This window comes from Canis lupus, chromosome 7, assembly GCF_048164855.1.
Source record: "Canis lupus baileyi chromosome 7, mCanLup2.hap1, whole genome shotgun sequence".
NCBI lineage: Eukaryota > Metazoa > Chordata > Mammalia > Carnivora > Canidae > Canis > Canis lupus.
This window is the reverse complement of record NC_132844.1, coordinates 59,285,928-59,300,080: the sequence shown is the minus strand read 5'-3', so window position 1 is coordinate 59,300,080 and position 14,153 is coordinate 59,285,928. Positions and strand designations below refer to the sequence as shown.

Genomic DNA, 14,153 nt, shown 5'->3' with positions numbered 1-14,153 from the left:
TCACAGAGAAACAGCATAGGTTTGGCTATCTATTCTCAGACAATGAGAGAGTGTGAGCAAGAGAGGGAGAAATGAGAATGTTACTGCATTATTTAGGGAGCCAAGTCAATCCTGATTGTCTCTTAATTATACAACTAAATAAAAATATAATATATATTCTATTTCATAGCCTAAAAAATAAAGCTTTTCATTGGTGCTAATTTGTCCTCCCAGCATGATAGTCATAATACATCAATTTTGTGTGTCCAAGAAATTAAGAATATATTACAGTAATCATGGGAAGTTTCCTAAAGAAGTAGTTACAGACTCTAGGAGAACATTCAAGGGATTTAAAGGGAATTTTGGGCTAAAAATAAGTGAGTAATTCCCAGCAAGTACAAAGCATCAGTGATTGAGAAATACACAAAAAGATATTTGTGATAGTAGTTCATAACAGAGTTGTTTCAAAATATAAATTTTTTTTGGGGGGGTCTATACTCTATGGGTTTAGATATATTAATTAATATGACTGTAGAAGTTTTTTTATACATATATTCTAAACTATCAAGAATGAGCATGAATTGGTTACCTAAGGAAAATATAGTTGTTACTTAAATAACACATTTAAAATTGGTTCAATGTCTATAAAATGTTTTAAATATGAATTTACTAAGCTTGTAGTGGAGAATATTACACACAATAAATTATTTCCTGTCCTGGGAAAAAATGTGCGCTCTCTAAGAAAAGTATAATTTTTTTCCTGGTAATCTAGTACACACAACCACACAATTCCATGTCTACTTGTAAATCCTCATGCAGTGTTAGCACTAATTTTTACTAATGTTTCCCTGAAACTGTAAACATGCTCTGTAGTAACTAAGTTGGCAAATAACAAAAAAAGCTATGTGAGCTTCTGCCCAAACTAGTTCCTTAAAGTAATAGAAGACTGACCTCTTTTTTTTATTTTCCTGATTGAGGATGCTGTAACCCCTTTTTTTGTGGCTTTTATTTGGCTGCATATCCAAAAGTGAATGCACTAAATTAATACATGTAAGCTCTTTAGGTATTCTGAATAACATTCCTAAACATTCTCATTGGTTTATGTAATATCCAGATGAGTCGACATGGCTTTAGAGTCTAGCAAATATAGAAGGATACAGTTAAATATTTTGGTTATTTAGGATAAAATTTTATAACACTGCCTGGAAAATATGCATACAAAGCCACTATTGCACAAAATGTAGTCCATATTTTCTCTTTAACCTTGAGTTAGAGCTGAAGACCTTTCAATTTTCATTTAGCAAGATCAAATTCTCAAGCAGTCCTGGCTTCACTTACATAGTGGGAAAGTCTGGCACCTTTAAAATAAAATCCTACAGAGGAGGAAGCTTGTCAGTGCAACATGGCTCTCATTATCCTCTTCAAGGATAGATGGAACTCTAACAGAACAAGGGAGTGCCTGCTTATAATCTCCCTTTGTTCCTACTATATATCTAAGTTTCTTCTATAAGGATTTTAGTTTTGCATGTAAAAATAAAAATTATTTTATATTACTTCATCAATTTATTCCAAGTTCCATCAGCTCTACCTTTAAAATATATCTGGAATAAACCACATTTCATCACCTTCCACCTTTGCTGCTACTACTCTGGTTCAAGGCATCGTGATCATCTCTACTGTGGATTACTGCAATAATCTCCTAGTGGGTCTTCCTGCTTCCACTCTTCCTTCCCGACTCCTGCCAGTCCATTTATCACATAACAGCCAGAGTGATCCTTTAAAAGATGAAAATCAGGTAATGCCATTTTTGGTAAAAACTTCCAATGGTTTCTCATCACGCATAGAATAAAAGTCAAAATTCTCAGAATGGCCTATAAATCTCTACACAGTCTTATTCCCTATTACCTCTCCGGTCTCATTTCCTAGTACTCCCTCCTTAGTTACTCCACATCCCAGCCACATAGGCCTTCCTGATGTTTCTCAAAAATGCCAAACACATTCCCAACCCAGAGTCTTTGCATTTGCTACACCCATGTCCTATCTTCACGCCACATCACTGTGGCTTGCTCACTCACTTTCCTCAGGTCTCTGTTTAAAGGTCACCTTATCAGAGAAGCTGTCTATAATCAACTTTATATAAAATAGCAGCTTCCCGCAGGGTATTCTCTATTACTCTGCTTCATCTTTCTTCATAACTCTTATTATCATCTGCCACAATAATGTGTTTGTTTATTGTCCATTTCTTCCCAACTAGAATGCAAAGCTACTCAATGGCGGAGACTATGTCTCTTTTTTTCACTGCTAAATCCTCAAAGAGCTGGACACATGGTAGGTGTTTCATAAACACCAGCAAAATTCAATATATATTTATATTCATTCTACATTCTGTAGTAGAAAAGTTAATACCTCTAAGGCAGGGCTTCTCAGCCTTGGCACTACTGACATTTTGGGCTGAATGATTGTGTGTTGTGGGGACTGTCCTGTACACTGTAGGATGTTTAGTGAATTCCTGACCTTTATCTAGTGTCTAGTAGGTATTACCAGTATTTCCTGGGTTGTGAAAACCAAAAGGTCTCCAAATATTGTCAAATATTCCCTAGAGGGCAAAATGACACCCAATTAAGAACCACTACTTTCAGGGGCAGGGGAAGACCACTGGTTGACTCACTACTATGTGTCAGGTGCCATGGTTGACCCTTTACATCATCTCTTTTAATTCTTTCAATAATCTCAAGGGGCAGATACAATTATTTTAAAAATGAAGAATCTATGGCTCAGATGTTAAGTAACTTGTCTAAGGCTGCTGAACAAATAAGGTTACTGCAATCTCAAACCAAGTTTGTCTTACTCCAAAGCGCTCTCTCTCTCTTTTTTTTTTTATTATGAACCCTAATAAATAAAATGGCTAAAAGTAGAGACACTTTGGTAGAGGTGAAGGAAGCTGATTTAGAGTTCTCCGATTTTGTTTCTCCTCTGAAAGGTATTCCTCAGTGAAACATCAAAAATTGCAGAACAGAATTTGAAAACTACTGTGCTCTTCTATGCTGCCTGCCCTTCAAGTAACAAGCATTAGGCTTCTATATCTGGTTTCAGAATTGAGGCCATGTCAGACATGAGATTCACAAGAGGATCATGGTACTGAAGGAACAACCAAACCCCATGTGCCAGCCAGAGTGATCTTCTAAAAATGTAATTTTGTTGCATCATTTCAGTTAAATTCCTCCTTGGTTCTGATACCATGGTCTGTTGCAAAAATGACAGGCTTATCTGTTGGGCACATACAAAAGAGTGTTCCTGAAATAAGGACCAGAACACATGCTATTACTTCCAACCCTTCTGAGCGATAGATCTTGTCTTCGCCTCCCACCAGAACCCTCTTCCACATCCGCAAGCCACTTGTTTGCTATCAGAAACACTTAGGAGCAGCTGAACCATGTGGCTCAATGATGGATCAGAATGATCAGTTTAAAGGCTTCACTGTCTATAATTTGTATTGATAGTTTCAATCTTTCAGTTTACATCTAAAAAATTGGCTCTTCCTTGAGTAAGCCTTAAGTATTTTAACTAGAATTAACTTAGCTTAAGATGGTCAAATTATTCATTTAGGAATTTTCAACTGAAGGAAAATACTGCTGTAGACAAATTTTGATATAAATGAGATATCAAAAAACATGTTTTAACAGTAAACCTGAATCACACATGCTTTAAAAGTTCATAAAGAAGAAAGATGAAATGATGAAAAGATGAATAATGAAGTCTATTACATTATGCCCCAGTGAAGAAATGAAGTCACCAGTCAATGGAAAATTCTCAAGGGAATATATTATAGAGGAAAAATAGGCTTTTACAACTGGGTACCATCTGAGTTAAGATTAGCAACAAAACAAACCAAATTAAATTGTTTATTCCCTACAGAGAATGCTCTTCATCATTTTCAGCTGAAGTTTCTTTTCTCATAACTGGCTGAGTTGTTTTCATGAGTCAGAAACGAACAAGTTCATCAATAGAAATCCGCCACAGAGACTGATGTAGCTGAAAGCATGAGTTAACATAAAACAAAGGAAGAAAATTATTTCCTGAGTATGCCAAGTTTTAATCACTGAAAAAAACCAGCAGCAGACTTGACCAAATATGGCTTTAGTGAGAACACAACAGTAATAATCGTAACTACTGAAGTTGCTTTTGTTTCCAATGTTATACATGAAAATTCCTAAATATTTAACAGGAATAGGCAGAAATGTCTACACATTCAGGAAATTAATATTTATTTCCAATTCTTATCTTTAAATAAAGTCTACCTACTGAAGTTAGAAAATAGACAAGACCAGAAATCATGTTTAAAATAACTGTTTTTGAATCTATCGAAGATAAAGTACTGGAGGGACTTAGCTCTTGAGGAAGCCCTGGTTGTACTCAGAATCTGGATTTCAAGCAGCCTGAACACTATGACAGCCTCTCGGGCTTCAAAGAATGCAGAACAGCAAAAATCCCCTGGAATCATAAATATAAAACCTATAATTATGGTTATTTAACAAAATGGTTTCTGTTAAGATATTTGATGATGAAATTCCCATCCTCAGATGTCAGTGCCCAAATTTTAATCAGCCTTTACTCATAAGTAAATGTATTCTAACTGTTATTTGATTAAATGTCAGTGGCCATTAGGCCCAGTTCTTAAGTAAGAAGGCTTAAACCAGGCATGCCACAGAGAGGGTGTGGAATGGATTATGAGGAAAGATGAAGAAAGGAGAATTGTTTTAGTAACTTGGTGATGTGAGGCAGTGTTTCACCTTAAAGCAATCACAAGACTTTAAAGAAGCAAAGGACAACATTGGCAGCCAGCAGAAGGGAGGCTCAGAGGCGGTAAAACTGGTAAAGTCAAGTGAGGAAGAATCACAGCACAGGACAGCAGCATATTTTAGTTTCTTGTATATTATCTTACTTGTTGGTCTTCTCAACAACTGTGAGAGGTAGGAAGATCAGCTGCTACTGACGTCTCCATTTTACAGACAAAGAAACTAAAGCTCGCTGACTCTCTGTGGCTTTAAAAAAAAAACTTACTTTGAAATATTTTTAGTTTACAGAAAATTTGCAAAATTTAGCACAGAGAATTCTGTGTCCTCTTCAGCCAGCCTCACCACCCATCAAAACTCCTTAGCTCTTCTGATCTGAGGAGCCAAGCAGAGTCAGGTGGTTAGTACTTGGGTGAGAGTTTCTGGGGCTTTTCATCAAGGCAGGACATACTGCTAAAAAGATTAAAGATTCCTACCGCAAACCTGTGTTCTTTTCACTAAATCACTGACTCCCGTAACTAAACTCCTTATTTAAATATGAAATTTTCTTTCTTATTATAGACAGGATTATCCAACTAAGAAAATCTAAGCAAAATTACTCAAAGGGTACAACTTGACATTACTAATACATGTTACAATCCTACATACCTATAAAATGTGCAATAATCTAGGATAGTCTACCTGAAATGTTCTTTAGTGGTTTTAGTAAGAAACTGGCTTAATTTTTATAGAATTTAAAACTCTAGAACTTGAACTATGTGCAGTTTTGACAAGATATAGAAATGCATTCTAACAGGAAAAAATTATTTAATAAGATCTAAGTGGACCAATGTTACAGAATTACTTCTGTAAGTAACACACTGCATTTTCATAGTCATTGTGCTGGAGGGGAGCAGTCAGTGTTCGATAGCCTCAAAAATCTGATCTTTCATATATGCTGTAAACTCTTTCCCGGGTTCTAGTTGTAGTCATTATGAAAGAAAGGTAGTATGTAAACTCAATTTCATTTGTATGTACACTTCTGGAAATTTAGCTATATTGCACATTTTTATAGAGAAGATGTTGATCAAGACAGCTGCTACTTGTGGGTGCTGGGCACTGAGCTAGGTCCATTACATCTGTTAGCACAAATCCTTTCCAACAGTTCTAAGAGGCAGGTCCTGTGGAAGAATCTGAGACTTGGAAACATTAATTTGTCTAGGATAACAAGGATACCCTGGTGCAAGATAAGGGATGCAACTGTGATTTGAACGCCAAGATTTGTCTGACCCCAAAGCCAATGCTCTGGTTATAACATCATGTAGCCTAAAGAGAGCATCAGAAAAAAGACAGGCATACCATAGTTGGGTAAAAGATAAAAATATTTCTGTCATTCTATAATAAAGGCTATACCTTTTGTGATGACTGAGATCTTTGATTAGGAAAATGATGCCAGAGGAGCAAATACACTGGCTAAATACTTGAGGATATGTATAATACAGTGTGTGTGTGTGTGTGTGTGTATGTGTACACGCGTGTATGTGCGCATGTACATGCACATGCATGTGTTGTCAGTTTGTAGCTTTTAAGAGGGGACACATTCTGACATAAGCATTGTCTCATCTGTCTGGGAAGGTCATCCTATTTGAAGGAGTAAGATATGCGGAGGGAGGAGCAGGGTGAGGTGAGAATGGGGACAAGAGAGTTTCATTAGCTGGTTAGAGCAGTCCAATAACCCTGATGATCATGGAAGCAACAGGCTTCATAGCCAGACTGCCTGCGTGTTGGTGAATTAAAAAAAAAAAACACTACATAGGCAACACTGAAATGAATGATGAAAATGTGATCTTGTTAAAATACATTAAAATTCTTTGTAGCACAAAAGCCATCCTCTTAGAATTCTTTAATACTAGTGCTTTCCTGGTACATTTATGATATGATGAAATAAACTATGATTTATACACGAATTTTAAGTGATATTCCTACTCTACCAAATCAGGGATCTCATAAACACAGTAAAATGAAGCATGCCTGGTACTTTGCATACCCTTCTTTGCATAGTATTCTTCAGAAGGTAGAAAAATACATAGCCCAGATGGTACTTATTTTCTATAGCATAATATTTTAATTGCTTAAATACCAGGATGAGTATTTTGATTAACAACAACAACAACAAAATCTAAATTCAAATCCTTTTGCCTATTTTCCTCTGGAATTTAAGAGACAGGAAATCTCCTAATAAATGCTGAATGATTTCTTTCATCTTTTGGTGTTGGGAAGTCTAGGTAGACAAAACTCCTTAAATAATACAAGACTTAGGATAAAATTCATTGAGACATTAACACTTGTCCTGTAAGTATGATAGTTCTTTGGCAATCATAGCCACATGACAATATACTCCTTTGATATAAAAAAATTAGACTTAATTTGGGTTTAATTATCTGAGAAAGAGTTAACAAGAAAGGAAAAAAAAAATAATGTCTTATGTAAAAGGCCTTAGCTTTGTCCAAAGAGAAGCTCTGGAATGGACAGTGAGAGCCTGCAGAGAAGCCTGTATTAGAGGGCCAGGATATGCCACCTTTTTACATCTTCCATGACACCTCAAAAGTGATGAATTCACAAGACAGTTATGAATTATCTGCTCTCATGATGAGGCATGAAGAAATTTAGTTTCACAACTTATGAGTTCATTTCACTGGCATAAACTGGACATATGAAAGAACCTGAATTTCTACTAGTATCAGGCAAACAGAGTCTGATTGTTGCCAAATGGATTGGAACTGTCAAATGCCTTCCATTTATGACTTTTAAATAAAACAATTTTTATACCAGACCAGACCTAACCCAAGACACTAATTACTTTCTAGAAGTTTATTCTCTATTTTATCAAACTGAGGGCTCATTCACAGGTTTTATCAGTTAAAATATTTTTGGCTGCATGCAATCTGATTCTGAATTACAGTTGCTTAAGCAAGATAGAAGTTTATTTTTCTTCATATAAATGAATTCTGGAGATGAGGAGTTCAGATTTGACATAACCACTTGCTGACATCACAAGGGCTTCAGTCTCCCTCAGCATCTGCTCTTTTTTCTAAGCTGTGGCTTTTTTTCTTTTTTCTTTTTTTTTAAAATTTTTTTTTAAATTTTTATTTATGATAGTCACAGAGAGAGAGAGAGAGAGAGGCAGAGACACAGGCAGAGGGAGAAGCAGGCTCCATGCACCGGGAGCCCGACGTGGGACTCGATCCCGGGTCTCCAGGATCGCGCCCTGGGCCAAAGGCAGGTGCCAAACCGCTGCGCCACCCAGGGATCCCTGTGGCTTTTTTTCTTTCCAATTCTAAAGGTCATTTCTTTCTTTTATTGAGATATAATTGACATCTAACCTTGTGTAGGCTGTGGCTTTGTCTTCATGATTCAGAATGGCTTCTGAAGCTTCAGCTATTACATCTGCATAAAGCAAACGAATGTAGGAAGGTAAGAAAAAACAGAATGTACTTCTTTTTAAAGAAAACTAACAGGGTAGTTAGAGTATTTATGCTTACATTTTACGGGCCATATCTCAGTCGTATGATCAAACCTAGCTGCAAGGTAAGAAGAGGAATGTGGTATTGTGTCTGCTGGCAATATAACGAGCTCCAAATCAGTTTTGGAGAAGAGAATGGATATTGGGGTGGTAAGCAGTTGCCTCTATCATGTTGGTGTGCGAGTGAGGTATGAGACATTACACGTATGAGATCTAGCATACTGATCTTCAGACCTGATTTTTACCAGTGCTAAGAGCCAAGGCTTAAGAGTACAGATTGTCTCCCATCACATCAGTCACAAACATTTTTAAAAATACATCTGTATTTTTTTTTAATTTCATGGAGCATTTTCAGAAGATGAGGAGAGGATAACACAAAGTCAAACAAATAACCAATAACATTAAGCCAATTCTAAAATGATTGAGATACTCTAGTCTAGGAAGAAGTCGATTTGGCTGTGTTTAATCTCTTCATATGTCAGGGTCAGCACAACCACTCAGAGTGATGGTGAGCGACATGCAAATGGGTTTGGCAGATGATTCACTCCAATGGGGGCTAAACACCTTGCCATGTTTAGTCTATGCACTCTGCATAAATGTTGGCTGGCAAGTTGGGGACATTACTCTTGACCTGTTCTCTTCTTACCTTTTACTGGAATCCCAGATATAGCCAATGAAGAGCTATTAATCTCAAACTTGATCAAAGAAAGAAAAGATGATTGAAGTGGACTGGGGTGGGGAGGGCTGAAGCGATCCCAAGAACAAGGAATTTGAAAGTAACCGAGAGTATCTTCAGCATTGGAGAGAAATAAACACAGGCTGAATTTTAAGAGACAAGTCATAATAGTTAAAAAAAAAAAAAAAAAAAAAGCTTCTTCGCTTTTTAATGAAAAACTTACAACTGCAAAAAAAAAAAAAAAAAAAAAACCAAACAAATATTGCAAACTTCTCAAGAGGTTCTCTATTTATACACTGTTTCATTTTGGTGAGAATGATATAAACGAAAAGCACACAAAATGCCATTCAAGATCAATCTGAAAAGGAATGGATAGGATACCTTATAGGATTAATATAATCTCACTTCAATCTCTCTGTCTTCAAAATCAGCAGTGCTGAACAGTAACGAAGGAGTTTTAATCCTAATCTAAGACTGTGAAATATTCTTACATAATCCTGAAGGCCATTCTGTATCATCAGAAAAAGGCTGGAGTGCCCAGCAAAGAGGATGCTGACCTGGGCTGGGAAAGACTTGCACTTTATGTCTTGATTTTGCCTCTAACACAGGAAGGGAATCATTAGGCTAAGTTGCTTCCTCTGTGCCTGAGTTTTTTCTTCTTGAACAGAGCTCTGATGTTCTGTGGCTCTGTGTGTATCCTGTATCTTAGGGAGGTCTTAAAATGTTTAGAAATATTTCAGAGCCATGGGTCCTAAGATTTAAGAGACCAGACAACCTGTTCCAAGTCCATGATAGAAAACAGTCTTGGTCTGTTTGCAATGATTCTGATCTAGAAGAAATACCATTTGGAGAGGCTAACGGGTTCCTAACTTCTGGGAAACAGCCAGGTATTTTAAAACCATAAAAGTGTGTGTGAACCACATTGCCCGCAGCAGTGATGCAGCCATGTCACCCTCTGCATGTGCTTTCCTGACTCCCATTTCTCACACAGAAGGGCACTGGATTTAGAAAATCAGGAGGCTCTGTGATACTGAATGGAAGAGATACTGTGGCATTCCTAAGAATCTGCGCTTCCATAACATATGGAGAGAAAAAAGAATTCCAGGTACTTTTTTTTTTCTGGGAAGTTAAAGGATAGGAAGATCACTATCATTGTGGCTTCCAAAATCTCCCCCTCAACATGCTCCTTTCTATAGTGAATTAGGTCTAATACAAGAAACCTAACAAGATACACTAATGAACTTAGCAAAAAGTACAAACAACTGCAACTCATATGGAAGCTGAATATCTCTTTTGAGAGTAAGAAATATGCTGAGAGCTATTAGCGAACAATTTTTTTAAGTGAAGAATATGTAAGAGACTGTAATATTCCAAGGCATGTAAATGTTCTTTGAAAATTAGAGCACATTTTCAAATGACTGAGACACATAAACATAGATGCACAGAAGAGAAACTTTATAATCAAATAATGTGAGTTATTTGTAAATTACCATAGCCCAATACTTTTTCATTGTACTAGTCTACACAGATTCACTTATTAAGTAAAATCAGATGTTTTCCAGTACAAGAAAAGTCTTTGGTATTCTGATTATAAGGAAATAATAGTGAGGCTTCAAAAATGTAGGTAAATTTAGGAGATACATTTTAAACTTCTTTAACAAAGTTAAGGTCTATTTTCCAACAATAAAGGTAGGGGTACCTTCAGCAGGCAGAAATATGAACAAACCTTTGCATATTCCTTAAGAGAAGCATATCCTATGCCATAAACTCAAGAGAGGAAAAAAAACTCCACCATGCTTTGAAAAAGAAATCAGATTTAGAATGCTTGTGACACTTTAAAGAGCATATTATGTGGGAAAACAAAATAAACATTTGATCTGGCAAATGAAAATGGATTTGGAGTTTCAACATATTTGGCAGACAGGTAGAATTAAATTCAAGTATGCAGAGAAACTAATACAGTATTTAAATATTTGCTTAAGTAATGCAGTATTTAAAATAACATATCTGGAGACATGTTTTTGTTGAAATGTTTTACAGTTTTAGTGAGGATTTTTTTTGAGAGGAAAAGCTTGACTGAAGCATATTTTACTTTCTGTCTTTGTCATTCTGTGAACGTCAGTGGGATTTCTATATTACTCTTTCGTGAGCTCTTTTCCTTTAAGTCTCAGATAACTGTGTAATATCCTCTGCAGCTTTTAAAAAGAAACTAGATTTAGATTGTGAAAATAATTTTGGAAGTAATACACTGATGGTCTCAATATCAACGGTGGCCAGCGTGTTTGTGGGCATGCTCTACGTGATGAATGCATGAATGGATGAATGGTCTGGTGCAGTAAGCAGCTAAGGCACCGTCTGCATACTCTTGCTATCCCCATCACTGCAAGTTTACCCTACAAGGCTTCTCATTAGAGTGGTGTAGCATGGTCCCCCTCCCAGCCACACTGCCAGGTCCAGACCTGGACACTCAACACAAGCTGGGTAAATCTGAAGCTACTTCCTGAAGCTTGAAATTGGTAACCTAGAGAACTGGATCTGTCTCTCTCTGGGTGATGAAGGTAATCTGGGAGCACCTGCTGGCAGTATGTTATCTACCACATTAAAAAAAAATGTGGTTCAGGAGGGAGAAAAAAATGAAGCCTAGATAGAGAAGCTGAGATCAGAAAGACAGAAGAAAAAATTGATTTCATCGGTGTTGGAGTTATAGTTCCTGAAACCCAGCTACATTTCTACTCTTGGGTTGCTTAGAGAAGATACACATCCTTACAATAGGAGAAATTTATCTATTTGTAGAGTTCATTATTTTTTTTAAACCACTTATCAAACAAATTTTAAGTCAATATTTTATAAATTTGTCCTCCCTAGTCTCTTCATGAATCCATGATTTTTGTACAGTCTGTACAATCACAGAAAGAAGAGTTGAAGTACAACTCCTATGACAACTTCGTTTCATCATCCTGAAAAAACTTATTTCCTATATGCAAACAACATTTCTTTTATTTGATAGCACACTGAATTATATCTACATTATTAATTTACCATTAGGACATTGTCAGTAGCTTGGACATACATGACATAAAGGCTTAAACACAACCATCAAGCCCTTTACTCAGGTGGAAATATCTTCTAAAATAACCTTACAAGAAAGCAGATGGTGGTACCAGATTTCTGTTCAATACTGGTTTCTAAAACCAGTAGTTTTCTGTTTAGAGAAAATAAGATCGATAAAATAATTTCTAGAGATGACCAGTAGTTCTGTGTCATTGAAAATTTGTGAATATGTAAAGATTCACATTTAAAACTACATTATAGAATCATCCAACTCATATCTTAAAAGTTCGTTTTAAATTAAAAATCCATCTCCTCGTAGAAACACTATCTTAAATGATGGTTAATTCCTATGTAATTTTTTGAAAAAATATTTTATTTATTCATGAGAGAGAAGCAGAGATACAGGCAGAGGGAGGAGCGGGGAGCCCAATGCAGGACTCAATTCCCAGACCTGGGATCATGACCTGAGCCAAAGGCAGATGCTCAACCTCTGAGCTACCCAGGCATCCCAATTCCCATGTAATCTGAAAAAAGCTCTTTAATCCATATCCATCCTGATTATACTGTTTATCTAGGGATGTGAAGGGGCATGATTTATTAAGAGAATTTCATCCCTTGCCCATATGGACCAATACCATGCAAAATTCTGAAATCACCAGGTTGGTGTTTGATACCTTCTCACATTATTTCTGAAAATAACAACTTCCTAGCATACTTTTCTTGAATTTTTTTTCTCCACAAACACACAATATAGCATATCACTTAATGTTCTTTACTCTTTAAATTTCCCTAAGGTTCAAAATTACTTTACTCCTTGCTGGCCAAAATTGTTTAGAGAAAGTCTCTTTCAGCTAATGATTAAGATGTAAGCAATCTGTTTCACATCAATATATAAATAAACCAGTTCCTTGGCCCTTCATGTGTTCTTGAAAGTTTTGAAAGAAGACTTAGTAAATCTCTGATCAACTATGGTTTTGAAAATTTGTGGATTTAAGATAGCAATGATTCACATTTGGAAAAAAACGTGATAAATCTATTATCTTTTCAAATATGTGATTCTGCTCAGAAATTACCTGAAATGGCCAAAGAAAAGCAAAAATAAAGCAAAATATCTTTAATCAGCCTTGAAATTATGGCAGCTACTAAATATATACAATCAAACTCAAAGAATTTCTTCTAGATAAAAATCACTACTTTTCTATTACTTTCCTTTTCCAGATAGTCCACACACCCATTTTCATTCCTAGCACTTACATTTTTTAACTGTGATCCTAGACATAATCTCTGTACTTCAGGGTCCTTGTTTTCAGAGTGGGAATAGTAATAAAATCTAGCACACGGGTAGACTGTGATTATGAGCTAATAATACGTTAGAGTTTAGAATAGTGTCTGGCATGTAGTAAATCCTTTACAAGACTCTGCTGTATTACTCTTACGTTTATTTCTCTAGTATACTAAACATTCTGTCAAGGAAATAGCTATATTATGAATACTACTCTGTATTTCTAAGATCAAGTACAGTAGTAGGCATCGAGTGGGTAGTCAAAGCATATCCATCAAATGAAAAAATACTAATTTCTTTTTAAATTAGTATTTTAGTATTAGTATTTTAGTATTTTTAAATTTTTGATAAATTGAAACATATAGGTTTAAGTTTCCTCAGAATTTAAAAATAACAACAAGAGATTTAAATGCAGGGAGACTCTGAAATTACAAATAAAAGATAAAGTAAATGGGCAGGGAAAGCATAAAAGACAGAATAATAAGATAAAAACATATCTGCTAGGTCAATAAAAGTAAATAAGTTAATCTCATTAATTAAAAGAAAGTAAAGAAAAAATAAAAAATTTGAGGCAAGAGTCAAAATCCCACTATATATGTTGTTAATAACAGTTATATTTAAACCAACTGGCTAAGAAAGATTGAAAGTAAAGAGAGGGAAGCTATAACAAGCATAAGTACTAATCCAAAGAAGAGAGCTAGTTTCTACTGATGAATGGTCCATTAACAATGAAGAAAAACGCTTGAGCTTCTCCCTCCTAATATGGGAGAACTGGACTGTATACAGCAAAAATAGCTGGAAAGTAATAGATATATTTATCATAGCAGTGAAAGACTTACTTTTAATAGACCTCTTGGTTTCTATTTGATT

General features: G+C 35.7%; 1 protein-coding gene and 1 long non-coding RNA gene across 16 annotated transcripts in view; both read right to left on the bottom strand.

The window, feature by feature from the left end:
* SUPT3H (SPT3 homolog, SAGA and STAGA complex component) overlaps positions 1-14,153 on the bottom strand; it is a 602,245-nt gene that overhangs the window by 183,475 nt on the left and 404,617 nt on the right. The gene's annotated exons all lie outside the window — the stretch shown is intronic.
* On the bottom strand, positions 3,684-13,310 carry LOC140636942 (uncharacterized). Its single transcript, XR_012034207.1, has 3 exons — positions 13,256-13,310; positions 8,135-8,198; positions 3,684-4,011 (listed from the first exon to the last, which is right to left on the bottom strand). It is a non-coding gene; the product is annotated as an uncharacterized lncRNA (long non-coding RNA).